The sequence below is a fragment of the Triticum urartu genome, chromosome 4A, assembly GCF_056163025.1.
Source record: "Triticum urartu cultivar PI428250 chromosome 4A, HENAU_Tu73, whole genome shotgun sequence".
Lineage (NCBI taxonomy): Eukaryota > Viridiplantae > Streptophyta > Magnoliopsida > Poales > Poaceae > Triticum > Triticum urartu.
In genome coordinates, this window is record NC_141876.1 from 54,791,106 (window position 1) to 54,804,474 (window position 13,369).

Below are 13,369 nucleotides of genomic sequence, written 5' to 3' on the forward strand. Positions count from 1 at the left end.
GTGAGCACCCAGTTGCTATTCTGGAAGAGACGGAACGAAAGACTCGCAACAAGTCAATCAAATTTCTCAAAGTCAAGTGGTCACACCATTCCGACCGTGGAGCTACCTGGGAACACGAGGATCACCTCTGTTCTGAGTACCCGGAGTTCTTTCAGTCCTAGATCTCGGGACGAGATCCTTTCATAGTGGTGGAGTGTTGTAACGCCCCAGATGTAACTTTCCCAATTTGTACTCCAACTCTTGCCGTTTCCGGCGTTAAGTTATTTTATTTTCTCGGGTTCGGGTCTTTGTCTCCGTGTGTTGTTGTCTTTTTCATGCATCTCATATCATGTCATCATGTGCATTGCATTTGCATACGTGTTCGTCTCATGCATTCGAGCATTTTTCCCGTTGTCCGTTTTGCATTCCGACGCTTCGTTCTCCTCCGGTGGTCATTTCTAGCTTTCTTTCGTGTGTGGGGATTAAACATTTCCGGATTGGAACGAGACTTGCCAAGCAGCCTTGGTTTACTACCGGTAGACCGCCTGTCAAGTTTCGTACCGTTTGGACTTCGTTTGGTACTCCAACGGTTAACCGAGGGACCGAAAAGGCCTCGTGTGTGTTGCAGCCCAACACCCCTCCAATTTGGCCCAAAACCCACCAAACTCTGCTCCATCACCTAGAGCGTTCGATCACGATCGTGTGGCCGAAAACCGCACCTCATTTGGACTCTCCTAGCTCCCCCTATGCCTATATATACACCCCCCTCCGAAATTCGCGGTTCATTCTCCCCCCTAACCCTAAAATCTCAGATCCGACGCCGCCGGACACGTCCGGACGGCGCCGGACACGTCCGCCGCTCGCCTCAGCCTACCACCGACCGCCACGTGGCAGCGCCACCTCCCACCGCCGCCGGCCCGCGAGGGCCCAAGGCCGGCCCTCTCCTCCCACGCCCGGGCCGCCGCCTCCTTCCTCCCGCGCCGCCCGCGCCCGAGGACGACCTCGCCGCGCCGCCCTTCTTCCACGTCGCCGAGGCCCCGCCGCCGCACTCGGCCATTGCCGCCCCGGGCCGCGCACCTTGCCGGCGCCCGCACGCCCGCGCCGCCCGAGGTCCCGCCGGCTGCCGCCGCCTCCTCCACGCCGGCCAAGTCCCCGGCCACCCCAGCCTCTCCTCCCCCCGGCGAGCTCCCTCCTACTCCGGCCACCACCGCGGCCATTTCCGGCCGTCGAACCTCGGGACGCGTGCCTGCTACAGTAACCTCTCAGATCTGAGATCTGAATAACCCTAGGGTTGACTTTCCCCCTCTCCCCTTATTTTTTATGCATACTTTGACCGGCTATATCTCCGCATCCGTAGCTCCGTTTTGGACATATAGCATATAAAAATGTTCGCCTCGACGATTACATCATTTCATTCCATTGCATCATTTTCATTTGAGGTCATCTTGATTCCCAAAATGCTGTTAGAAGAGGGCTTCGTGAGTTAATTGTCAGATCTGCTAGTTCATCTTAGACTTTTGTCATTTTTGCCATGATTATTGTGTGCATGCTATGCCTGTGAGTCCTTCATATGTTTTGTTAAGGATTTTGTTATCTTTACAGAGGTGTAACCCATGTATTTTTAGGATATGTGTGGTGACTTGTGCAAGCTTGCAAAGTGAGGCACGCGGTAAATCTGTTTTCAGGGACTTAGTAGTTTTCACCAAGTCTGGGATTGTTTAGTTCACGATGCCATATGTTCTTGTTGTTTCCTAGTGATCCGTGCCTCTTTTGAGGATGATCAGTAAAGGAGTTTTGTTAATCTTGTTATGCTATATCCATCCATGTCTTTACTTGCAATTATGGAGCACCCTAGCTTGAGTCAATCGAGCTCTACTTTTGCTTCGTTGTGAATCTGGGAAGATCGTCAACTCGTTTGCGATTTTGCCGATGTTATTGTAGTTTATCCGTGCATGCTATGACATTTTTATTGCCATTCCTAGCTTGTATTTTGTGCCTTATTTAGGGTTGTATGCTTGTCTTTCCATGACTTGCACCGTGGTGAGTGCATCGAGCTCGTAAACATGCCTTCGTGAGTTATGTTTCAGCATGTCCCAGTTTTCACTAAGTCTGGGATTGTTTAGTTCACGATGCCATATGTTCTTGTTGTTTCCTAGTGATCTGTGCCTATTTTGAGGATGATCAGTAAAGGAGTTTTGTTAATATTGTTATGCTATATCCATCCATGTCTTTACTTGAAATTATGGAGCACCCTAGCTTGAGTGAATCGAGCTCTACTTTTGCTTCGTTGTGAATCTGGGCAGATCGTCAACTCGTTTGCGATTTTGCCGATGTTATTGTAGTTGATCCGTGCATGCTATTCCATTGTTATTGTCATGCCTAGCTTGTATTTTGTGCCTTATTTAGGGTTGTATGCTTGTCTTGCCATGACTTGCACCGTGGTGAGTGCATCGAGCTCGTAAACATGCCTTCGTGAGTTATGTTTCAGCATGTCCCAGTTTTCACTAAGTCTGAAACTGATTATGTTTTTTGCTATGTTCGTGTGCCTGTTAGTATATTTTGTGATCCCTTTTGGCTCAAGGTCACTAAGGGACTTTTGTTCAGCTTGTTGAGTAGCTCCATGCCATGTCTTTCTTTGTCATGTTCAGGTCCTGTAACATATTGTTCTGTTGCTCCGAAGAGGGCTATATGATCTGAAATTCCACACAAGTGTTAATTTCACTAAGTCTGAGATCTGTTTACCGTTTGCGTTTTTGCCATGCTTTTTTGGACCTCCTAATGGTTGAATTGGCCGTAGCTCAGTGCTAGACTTTTGTTAAGCATCTTGTGTGCATCCCTGCCATGCATTTTGTTGTCATGTTTGAGTGCTGTAGCATGTTCATCTCATTGCGTTTAGATACCTACTTGCTGTAAATCGCAGACCGGTGTCATTTTTGAATCGCTTGCCATTTCCAAACCGTAACTCCGATTCCGGCGTTCTTTATATCGTTTTCAAGCGATTTCATCTCATATTTCCAGTGGCACACTTGGAATTCTAAGTTGAGGCCAGGTTCATGCATTTTCTGTCATATCTTGCATTTTGCATCCCGCATCGCATCCCGCATAGCATATCATCTTTGCATCATATCGCTTGATCCTTGCACGTGGTTGATTGTATCCTTGTTGCTTGTTTGTCTTGTTTGGGTAGAGCCGGGAGACGAGTTCGCTAACGAGGAGCCCGTTGAGTTTGCTTTTGAGGATCCAGTCAACTCTGACAGCTTTGCAGGCAAGATGATCATACCCTCGAAATCACTACTATCTTTGCTATGCTAGTTTGCTCGCTCTTTGCTATGCCAATGCTACGATTCCTACCTTTTGCTTGTCAGTCACCCAATTGCCATGTCAAACCTCTAACCCACCATGTCCTAGCAAACCGTTGATTGGCTATGTTACCGCTTTGCTCAGCCCCTCTTATAGTGTTGCTAGTTGCAGGTGAAGATTGGAGGCCGTTCCTTATTGGAACATTGATTTTACTTGTTGGGATATCATTATATTGCTATGTTATCTTAATGCATCTATATACTTGGTAAAGGGTGGAAGGCTCGGCCTCTCGCCTAGTGTTTTGTTCCACTCTTGCCGCCCTAGTTTCCGTCATATCGGTGTTATGTTCCCGGATTTTGCGTTCCTTACGCGGTTGGGTTATAATGGGAACCCCTTGACAGTCCGCCTTGAATAAAACTTCTCCAGCAATGCCCAACCTTGGTTTTACCATTTGCCACCTAGCCTTTTCCCTTGGGTTTCGCGGACTCAAGGGTCATCTTATTTTAACCCCCCCCCCCGGGCCAGTGCTCCTCTGAGTGTTGGTCCAACCTAGAGCACCGTGCGGGGCCGTCCCTTGGCAACTTGGGTTACGTTGGCTCCCGTACGCTTAGCTTATCCGGTGTTCCCTGAGAACGAGATATGTGCAGCTCCTATCGGGATTTGTCGGCACAGCGGGCGGTGTTGCTGGACTTGTTTTACCATTGTCGGAGTTGTCTTGAATTACCGAGATACCGAGTCTGATCGGAACGTCTTGGGAGGAGGTCTATTCCTTCGTTGACCGTGAGAGCTTGTCATGGGCTAAGTTGGGACTCCCCTGCAGGGATTGAACTTTCGAAAGCCGTGCCCGCGGTTATGCGCAGATGGGAATTTGTTAATGTCCGATTGTAGATAACTTGAGCCTTAATTAATTAAAATGAATCAACTGAGTGTGTTGCCGTGATGGCCTCTTCTCGGCGGAGTCCGGGAAGTGGACACGGTGTTGGAGTAATGTTTGCGCAGGTTGTCCTCTAGTTTCTCGCTCGCGCTTTGCTTCCTCTTCTCGCTCTCCTTTGCGAATAAGTTAGCCACCATACTTGCTAGTCGATTGCTGCAGCTCCACTTATATTTACCCTTGCCTTACCTATAAGCTTAAATAGTCTTGATCGCGAGGGTGCGAGATTGCTGTGTCCCTGTGGCTCACAGATTACTATTACACCAGATGCAGGGCCTGATGATTCCGCTCCAGGAGACGCGTATGAGCTCAAGTGGGAGTTCGACGAAGACTCTCAACGATACTATGTTTCCTTTCCCGATGGTCAGTAGTGGTGCCCAGTTGGGGGTGATTGGGACCGTGTCGCATGTTGGGTTCTCTTTTATTTAGGCGCCGTAGTCGGGCCTTGAATGTATGGATGATGTAATGTTATTTATGTACTTGATTGACGTGGTGAGTGTAAGCCAACTATGTTATCTCCCCCATTATTATTATTACATGGGATGTTGTGAAGATTGCCTAACTTGCGACATATGCCTTCAATGCGATTATGTCTCTAAGTCGTGCCTCGACACGTGGGAGCTATAGTCGCATCAAGGGTGTTACACCCATCTTTTTCCCTTTAAAACAAAACAAAAAAAGAGAAAGAAAAGAAAGAGAAGGTAGGGGAGGACTCTGGGCATGGGGATAATTTTCACGAACTCGTGAAAATGTGCACGGCCCGAGAAAATAGAAAATGCCAAGTTTGAAAGATTAAATTCAAATTCATTTGAATTTAATTCAAAAGGTTTGAATTAGGACAGGTTTTTCGAAGTGCCCAAAAATGTTGAGAAATTAGGTGGAGCTCCGGAAAAAGGAGAAAAGATATATGACAAAGTTAGAGACCAAGAGTTGAGAAGGAAAAAGGCATGGGATATTTGCAAGTGTGTTATGGTTAATTCCAAATAAATGGAATAATTTTTATCATAGCTCCCTAATATTGGGATATATGTTGTAAAGAGAATCACCATGTGAATTCCCTCGGTTTAAATAGATCAACGATCTATGCAATTTATTTAGTTGAGTTGCAAAAGATTTATGAGATGATGGCATGATGACATGATGCAATGCAAAAATAAAAGGGCAGGCACAAATGAAACACACGGCGAAACCCGGAACATATGGAAGTCTTCTCGAGCATCGGTCTTTGGGCGTCACAAGCGGGGCGGCGTGACGACGTGATCTGGTGTCGCTCGCTCGGCCCAGATCCAGCCCTTCGGGCCCCATCTGGGCCTGGGCCGACCGGCGGCGGGGATGGTCTCCGGCGTGGCTTCGGGGGGCGGGGGAGACGCGACGAGCGGCTGGGTGCTGGCGGCGCCAACGCCGGCCTGCTGCATCGTGGCCAGCAGGGCTTAACGGGCCCGCTTCGGGCCTGGCTGGGCCAGGGGTGGCCCGGCATGCCCCGCTGCCGCGTCCGGACGGCGATCGCGACGGTGCCGGAGGCATGGGCCTCCCGCACGACGGCGGTGGAGGTGGTTCCCTCCCGCTTGGCTTCGGGGTTGCTGCTCCCGTCGTGGTGTGCTTCTCTCCGGTCCTCTTGGCCTCGTGGTGGTGTTCGTAGTGAGGCGGCGTGGGTGGCGGTGCAACTGCGTTGGCGCATGGTGGTGGGCGGTTGGGTTTGGAGTGCGGGAGAAATCCCTGCTGGTTTCGGCCCAGATGCGGTGACACCTGCGGGTGCCACCATTCCTTCCTGGAGGGTGTCGGTGGTATCCATCCCCCACCTCCCTCCGCGTGCCGGGGAAACCCTAGGACTCGTCCGGACAGTAGCATCGTCGGCGTCGCATCCCTTCTTGGAGGTGCTGCTTGGTACGCGGCGGTCAGACTGTGGTGGTTTGTTTCTGGTGGGCGCCACGGTGGCGGGTCATCCGCGTTTTGCCGAGCTGCCGTGGTTGGCATTTGTTTCTTCTTCTTTTTCTTTTGGCTTGTTGTGCTGCTCGCCACATCGTTTTTTGTACTCGGTGTTGGTTGCTTTGGAATACAAAGCGGGGGAAACCCTTTTTCGGTAGATGTGAACAGTCATCGAGGAGAGCTCAAAGACAGTTCAGTGACCTCTGTAACCTCCTGCAATGCAAGTTCAAGAAATGCAGATGCCAAACCTCACGAGGACAAAGCTTCTACGGAGTCCCAACCTACTACTTCAAAGATAAAAGTATCAGGAACTTCTACCATTTCTCTGAATCGGCAAATCAATTTCGAAGGGAACGGGCAGAAACAAGCTGATATTCTGGTCAGGCGTTCGTGTGAGGACAGAAGCTCAGTAGAGCCAGGTGTTACTCATGGTACTAGCAGTCAATTTGGTATTTCTTCAGCTATTGAGTTGTGCATTGGACACCCTTTATATAACATTGAACCTAACACAGAAAAGATTCTGAGGTCATCCTGACCACCCAGAGGTGTTGCTTTGTACAACTTCACTCTCTGCACTTTTCATTTTAAATTGGATTTTTTTCCGTGCAACTGGTGCCAGAATTATGGAAGTTCTTTACAAAAAACCTACTTGTTCATTATTCTTTATGTAGGCATGCACCAGATGGAAATGCTGCTAAAATTGATGGTTGAAACATTGACGCCATTGAATTCCTGCTCACCATCTTGTTTCGTTCGGTATGATAGTGCTGAGGGAAGTACATACACGTGAGAAGAGACCATTTCATGTTGTCCGGCTAGGAGAACGAAACATACTCGAAATATTAGAAGCCTTGTTTTTCACTGTGTACAATATTTCTGTAGAGGTGGGTTTATTTCTACTTGTGCACGAATAATCTTATTTTGTGCAAAGTTCTACTCTTGTTCTAAAACATCACACATGGTAGGTATAGTTGATCAATCTCATTACATACTTCGCCTTCTTGAGTCTGGATCACCAGAGGACCATCAAATAGCTGTTGAAATGATATCGGGAGATGAGTGTTTTCACATCGCTACTCTTCCCACTTCTGTGAGTACTATTTTAATTCACTTTTACAATGCAAGAACAATAGTATAATAGCTCCTCATATCTGTCTCCTCCATGGTATGCTTTTGCAGGATCAAGCAAAAAAGTGTGTTGATCAATTCATTCTTCTGGTAAATAAGCATTGTCCTCCAAGGCATTCATTGTTTTGACAAGAAAGAAATTGAACCTTTCTATCTTCGTCCGGTTAAAAAAAAACATTCTGTCTGTGGCCACTTGCCGTTAGGTACTGACAAGCTGTTGAAATATGTTTAAATATCGATTTTGTTTATTGTTTCCCGGTTGTGCATATTAAACTAGATTTATGCATTCCATTGTGTGTAGCAGAATGTTTACAGTACATGCATGACACTACGGCTGCGTTTGGAATCCCTCCACTCCGTAACTCCCCCATGGAGCGGAGTGGCATACCGTATAAATTTGAGGAGCGGCCAACAACAGATATATTCTCGACGGGATCCTCATCCTCCATGAGGTGATCCGCGAAGTCAAGAGCAAACGCCTTCGCGCGGTGTTCTTCAAGATTGACTTCCATAAAGCTTATGACACCGTCCACTGGTCCTTCTTTCAGGAGGTGTTGCTCAAACGTGGATTTGACCACCACTGGGTAGCCTGAGTGATGCAGTTGGTAACGAGCGGTCGGACGGCGGTAAACATAAATGGGGAGGTCGGACCACACTTCTTGATGGGCCAAGGGGTCCGACAGGGAGACCCAATATCCCCCTTTCTATTCAACCTCGTGGTCGATGCCCTCGCCTCGATCCTTGACTTGGCCAAGCGCGCCGGCCACATTAGGGGGATTTGCCCCCACCTTGTGGCCAATGGAGGTATGACCCACCTCCAATATGCTGACGACACCATTATGATGGTGGAGGGATCGGATGAGGATATTCAGAACCTCAAGTTCCTCCTGCTTTGCTTCCAAGGAAATGTCGGGCCTCACGATTAACTTCGCCAAGAGTGAGGTGATGGTCCTGGGACACACCCAGAGGGAAGCTCAGCGGATTGCCAACCGCTTGAATTGCCGTCTGGGAACTTTCCCAACCACTTACCTAGGCATGCCACTTAGTGACATGCGTCTGCTAGAGAAGGATTTTCGTCCAATAATCACCAAGCTCCAGCCTAGGATGGAGTCCTGACAGGGGAGATGGTTGTCGAAAGCCGCTCGAGTGATTCTGATGAACTCCTCCCTTATCAGCTTATTGATGTATGTCATGGGATTTTATAGTCTTCATGAATCCCTTCACCATGAGGTCACCAAACTCCTCTCCAGATTCTTCTGGGCTGGAGCAAACAATAAACAAAAGTATCACATGGTAAAATGGTCTGAGATCTGTATCCTAAAGACCAAGGGGGCCTTGGGGTTATTTCTTCCAAGCGGATGAATATTGCCCTCCTCTCCAAATGGCTTTGGAGGATTCAGACCGAGGAGGGCGGCCTGTGGCTTGAGATTATCCGCGCGAAGTATCTTCGTGGGCAGCCACTGGCATTCGCCCCTAGATCTGGTGAGTCCCAGTTCTGGCAATCGGTGATCCGCTTGTTGCCGGTCCTGCACATTGGGACCTCCATTAAAGTGGGTACCGGATCCGACACTCTATTATGGCTAGATAGATGGGCCGGGGCGTGTCCCTTTGCGAAGCGCTTTCATGTGATGTTCGTGATCTGCGTCCGCCCACAGATCTCTGTGCCTGCGGCCTTAACTGACTTAGGCGCTATTGCCTTCCGCCGTACTTCGGCGATGGAGCTCGAGCAATGGAATGAATTGCTCAAGTGTATTGCCCTCCACCCCCTCCCTGGAGCCCGACTCACTATCCTGGTGTCTCGAGACAAGTGGTAGATTCTCGACTAGATCCCTATATCAGGCGATTGTTCCCACCCCTGGCCCGGTGGAGCTATCGGTGCTTTGGGAGATCAAACTCCCCCTGAAAATCCGCATTTTCCTCTAGCAATGGGTCCGAGGCCGCCTCCCCTCAGGTACGGAGGTCCGCAAACGTAACGGCTCTAGGGATGGCCTCTGCCCCATTTGTCTGGTACCAGAAGATTGCAACCACATCTTCCGGTGCCTTGCGGCGCAATTCTTATGGAGCTGCTTCCGGGAGGTGGTTGGTGGCAACTGGTGCCACAACAACCTCCCGGACTTATTTGGGGAGGTTCTTAGGCTCCCCAGTTCTAGACGCCCCCCCCCCCACATGGGTGGCTTTGGTCACCCTAGCGTGGACCCTCTGGTGTATTCGGAATAAAGTAATCATAGAACGCGTGATTCCATGCCGTGTGACTGATGCGATCTATAAAATGTGTGGCTTCTTACAGCTCTCGAGACCGCTTAGCAAGCGGCGAGACCAGGACGCCATCGACAACATCATTGCTGATCTTTGTTCTTCGGCGTCGGCTTTTGCTCCCCCACCGCCACCACCACCACCACCACCTCCCGAGCCGGATTAGCTTCTTTTAGGACTTGATTATACTCTGTACTGTTGTATTGGATGCTTGGTTCGTTGTTTTATAATATAAAGCGGGGGAAAACCCTTTTTCATTGAACAGGGTGCTCCGCGCGCTCCGCTCCCGGGCGAAGGAGCAGAAGATTGCCAAACACAGCCTACATCTACTTCATCAAGATTATGTGGTCAAACTTAAGCAATGACATAATATTTGTACAGACTACAAATTGTATGTATTTTTGATTTAGCCACCTCCAGCTTGAGTATGGTCATATTATTGATCACACTAAAACTGCTTCTGCTGTTGCAGGTTCGACATGAATCTTGGCCTCTCCAGATATGGAATTAATTCACCCGTCCATAAGTTTCTACCCGCTTCCTCTTCAGTACAACCCTAAACATATCAATGAACGAGATCTGTTCATACCCCTTTATAATAAAAGGTAGGATGGTCTTTTCAGAAAATACGTCGTGAAAATCTATCCTGTTTTGAGTCCGGCTTGGACCGGCCCATTAATATATCGAAAATCCAAATAACCAAAAAAGTAGTGTTACTATTAGACGTTGAACACGACCTCCTGCTTCGTGAAATTGGTAACAGCCACTAGAACCATCACCGTTTAGTGATAATTATGTAGCGCACTTATTTATCACCTAGAGTGGACGTACTGTAGATGTTTTTTTATTAGAATACTGTAGCAGATCAAAATTGGTACTGTACAGCCGGACCGGACATTCTAGCTAAAGCGTCTTTTATAGCTTAATGTGTTTTTTCATCTTTTGGAATATTTTTAAAAATACGAAACCTTTTTCAAAACTTGAACTTCTTTTGGAAACGTGATCTTTTATTTCAAATTTCTGAACTTTTTTTTATGAAAAATACTTTGATTTTTTGAATATTTTTCAAATCTTGAGAACAGTTTTTCAGAATTGTAAGAATTTTCTGAAACTGCAGACATTTTTTGAAGAAGACGAATAATTTATCAAATTTGTGAACATTTTGTTGAAAACATGTCAGTTATTGAATTTCCAAACATTTAAAAATGTAAACACCTTTTCAAATTTGGCGAGCATTATTGGAAAACAAAAACACAAACATTTTTTTCAAATTGGAAAAAAAGCGTTCAAGTTAGTAAAATTTCTATACACACTTTGAAATTCCAAAATTGTTGACAAATTTCAGGAAATTGTTTGGAAAAAATAAAATGTTTATGTTGAGTGATAATGACGGGAATTACAAATACACTCATCTAACTTGTACTCCCTCCGTCCCATAATATAAGACATTTTTTGACACTAGTGTAGTGTCAAAAAACACCTTACATCATGGGACGGAGGGAGTATGTTTTAGGCTATGGATAAATGATCCCAGCGTCTTGTAAGAGCCTGGCATGGACATATGAAGCATCCATGTCAGGTTTGAACGACTTCCGATATCGTTTACATGTTGCGACACGTCTGACCATTTATCGGCCTATTTTCACCGAGAAAACTCTGGAAAATGCAAAACTTCTCAAAAATCTAAATAATTTGGCATAATGCCCTGAATTGGTCATAGAAGCTGGTGGAAAATATTGGGGGTTATTTGATAGATATCGAAAAACAACGAGCTTTCAACGGACCCTTCTGGCCTATCCGAACAGTCTGCGTTGAACATAGTCTATTTTTAGACATCCTTAAAATGAATCCCACTTTTGCAAGAAGGTAGGCATGCCCATGGTAGGCACATGCCTGGTTTGGACGATTTTCGACACCATATGCAAGTAGTGACACATCCGGTCATTTTATCGGCCTTCTTAACCAAGAAAACTTCAGAAAAAAAAAAGCAAAACTGGGCGAAACTCCAAGCAATTTGGCATGGTGCCTTGAATTGATCATACAATGTCATGAAAAATAGGGCAATTTAAGGGATGACGAGAAATGAGGTGCTCCCAAACATACCCTTCTGACCTATCCGAACACTCTCCATTGAACATGCTATTTTTTGGAAATATCAAGACTGCCCCCAACTTTTGCAAACAAGTGGGCATGCCCATGTTAGGCATCGATACCTAGTCTGAATGATTTTCGACACCGTATGCACGTTGTGACATGTTCTGTCATTAATTGTCATTTTTTTCACCGAGAAAACTCTAGGAAATGCAAAACTTATCGAAATCCCAAACAACTTTTCATGATGCCTTGAATTGGTCATACGAGGCCCTTGAAAATAATTGGAGTAATTTCAAGGATGTCGAGAAATAACATGCTCTCAGATGGAGCCTCATGGCCCCCAGAACATACTTTGTTCAATATGGTCTATTTTTGCACATCCTTGAAATGATCCCAACTTTTGCCACCAGGTGGCATGCCCCTCATAGGCATTCATGCCATGTTGAACAATTTTTGACACTGTATGCAAGTTGCGACAGGTTCAGCCTTTTTTTTGCATTTTCTTACCGGGCCTGAGCCCCGCCCGAGCCCGAGAAAGCCTGACACGGCCTGGTCGGCCTGGCTACAGTTAAAATTGCAATTTTTTGCAGGCCCGATCCTGGCCCAATCTACTCGTCGGGCTCATTTTCTAGGCCTGAGCCCGACCCGATGGCACACTCGGGCTCAGTCCAGCCTGGGATTTTCGAGCCAGGTCAAGTCGGGCCATCCGGGCTGGGCGGCCCATGGCCAACTATAGGCATGCCACGTGCTGGCAAATCTTGGGGTCATTTCAAAAATGTCTAAAAAAAACACCATGCTCAACATAGCATGTCCGAGTAGTCATCCATGTGATGTGTCCACTACTGCATTAGCAAAGGTTGATCAAGCTACAAATTCTAATATTTTGATGGTGGGTACAATTGCACTTAAAATACTATCACCAGAAGCAAACAGAACCAGATGAAGTCAAGCCAACGCTCAGAACTCCGTGTGTTGCACGGGAACCCTCCCGGATATTTTCAGAATAGGTTCCATCTACCACTAGTACGTAGTCCAAGTTTGTTTCTATATGATCAGTTGGCCGAATAATTAATTAGGTGAGATTAATTAGTTGAGATAAGAGAGAGTCCTAGTAGTACTTGGGTTCCGTTTTGACTAGGAAAAGAGATCTGGTTTGTTACGTGGAGTAGGGAAGGTTTGAGTCGGTTTAGGAAATAGAGCCTGCGTGCTCCTTAAATACTGGCCGATCTGGCCGTGTAAAGGGTGAAGTTTTTCTTTCGCGTGAGTTGAATAAAAGTCAGAAAACGTCCCATGTCGGGGGACATCAAATATCGTGTTTGCCTTTGCTGATCCGTGACGGATTTTGTCGCTGCTACGTGTGGAGTTAATTCGTCTACTCGACGCCAGTTTTTGATATTACGGTCTTGTATCTTTGCTCGATCGGAATTTCTTGTTGCTGCTGCTAGTACCGTGACAGTTCGGGCCAACGAATGACTTGCATCTAGTCGAGTCCTACATCAAGTGGTATTCAGAGCTAAAGTTGTTCACGGTACTGTGTTGATCAAGATGTCAACCTCGGTCAACAAGGGTAATGAGGTTGCTGCTGATTCCGAGAAAATAGTATGTCCAGTGTATGCGGATGATATTTCCAAAATATTCGACATGGTTTTGACCACACATGCAACTACATCAAGCAATGTCATGATGCGCTCGGCAAAAGGATAGATGTCCTGATCACTCGGTTTGATGGTTTGGCGGACATCATCAATATGCGGCGAC

General features: G+C 46.9%; 1 pseudogene; it reads left to right on the plus strand.

Moving 5' to 3' along the window:
- The window catches only part of LOC147974732 (uncharacterized), a 38,910-nt pseudogene extending 31,456 nt beyond the window's left edge, over positions 1-7,454 (plus strand).
- The last annotated feature ends 5,915 nt before the right edge of the window (positions 7,455-13,369 follow it).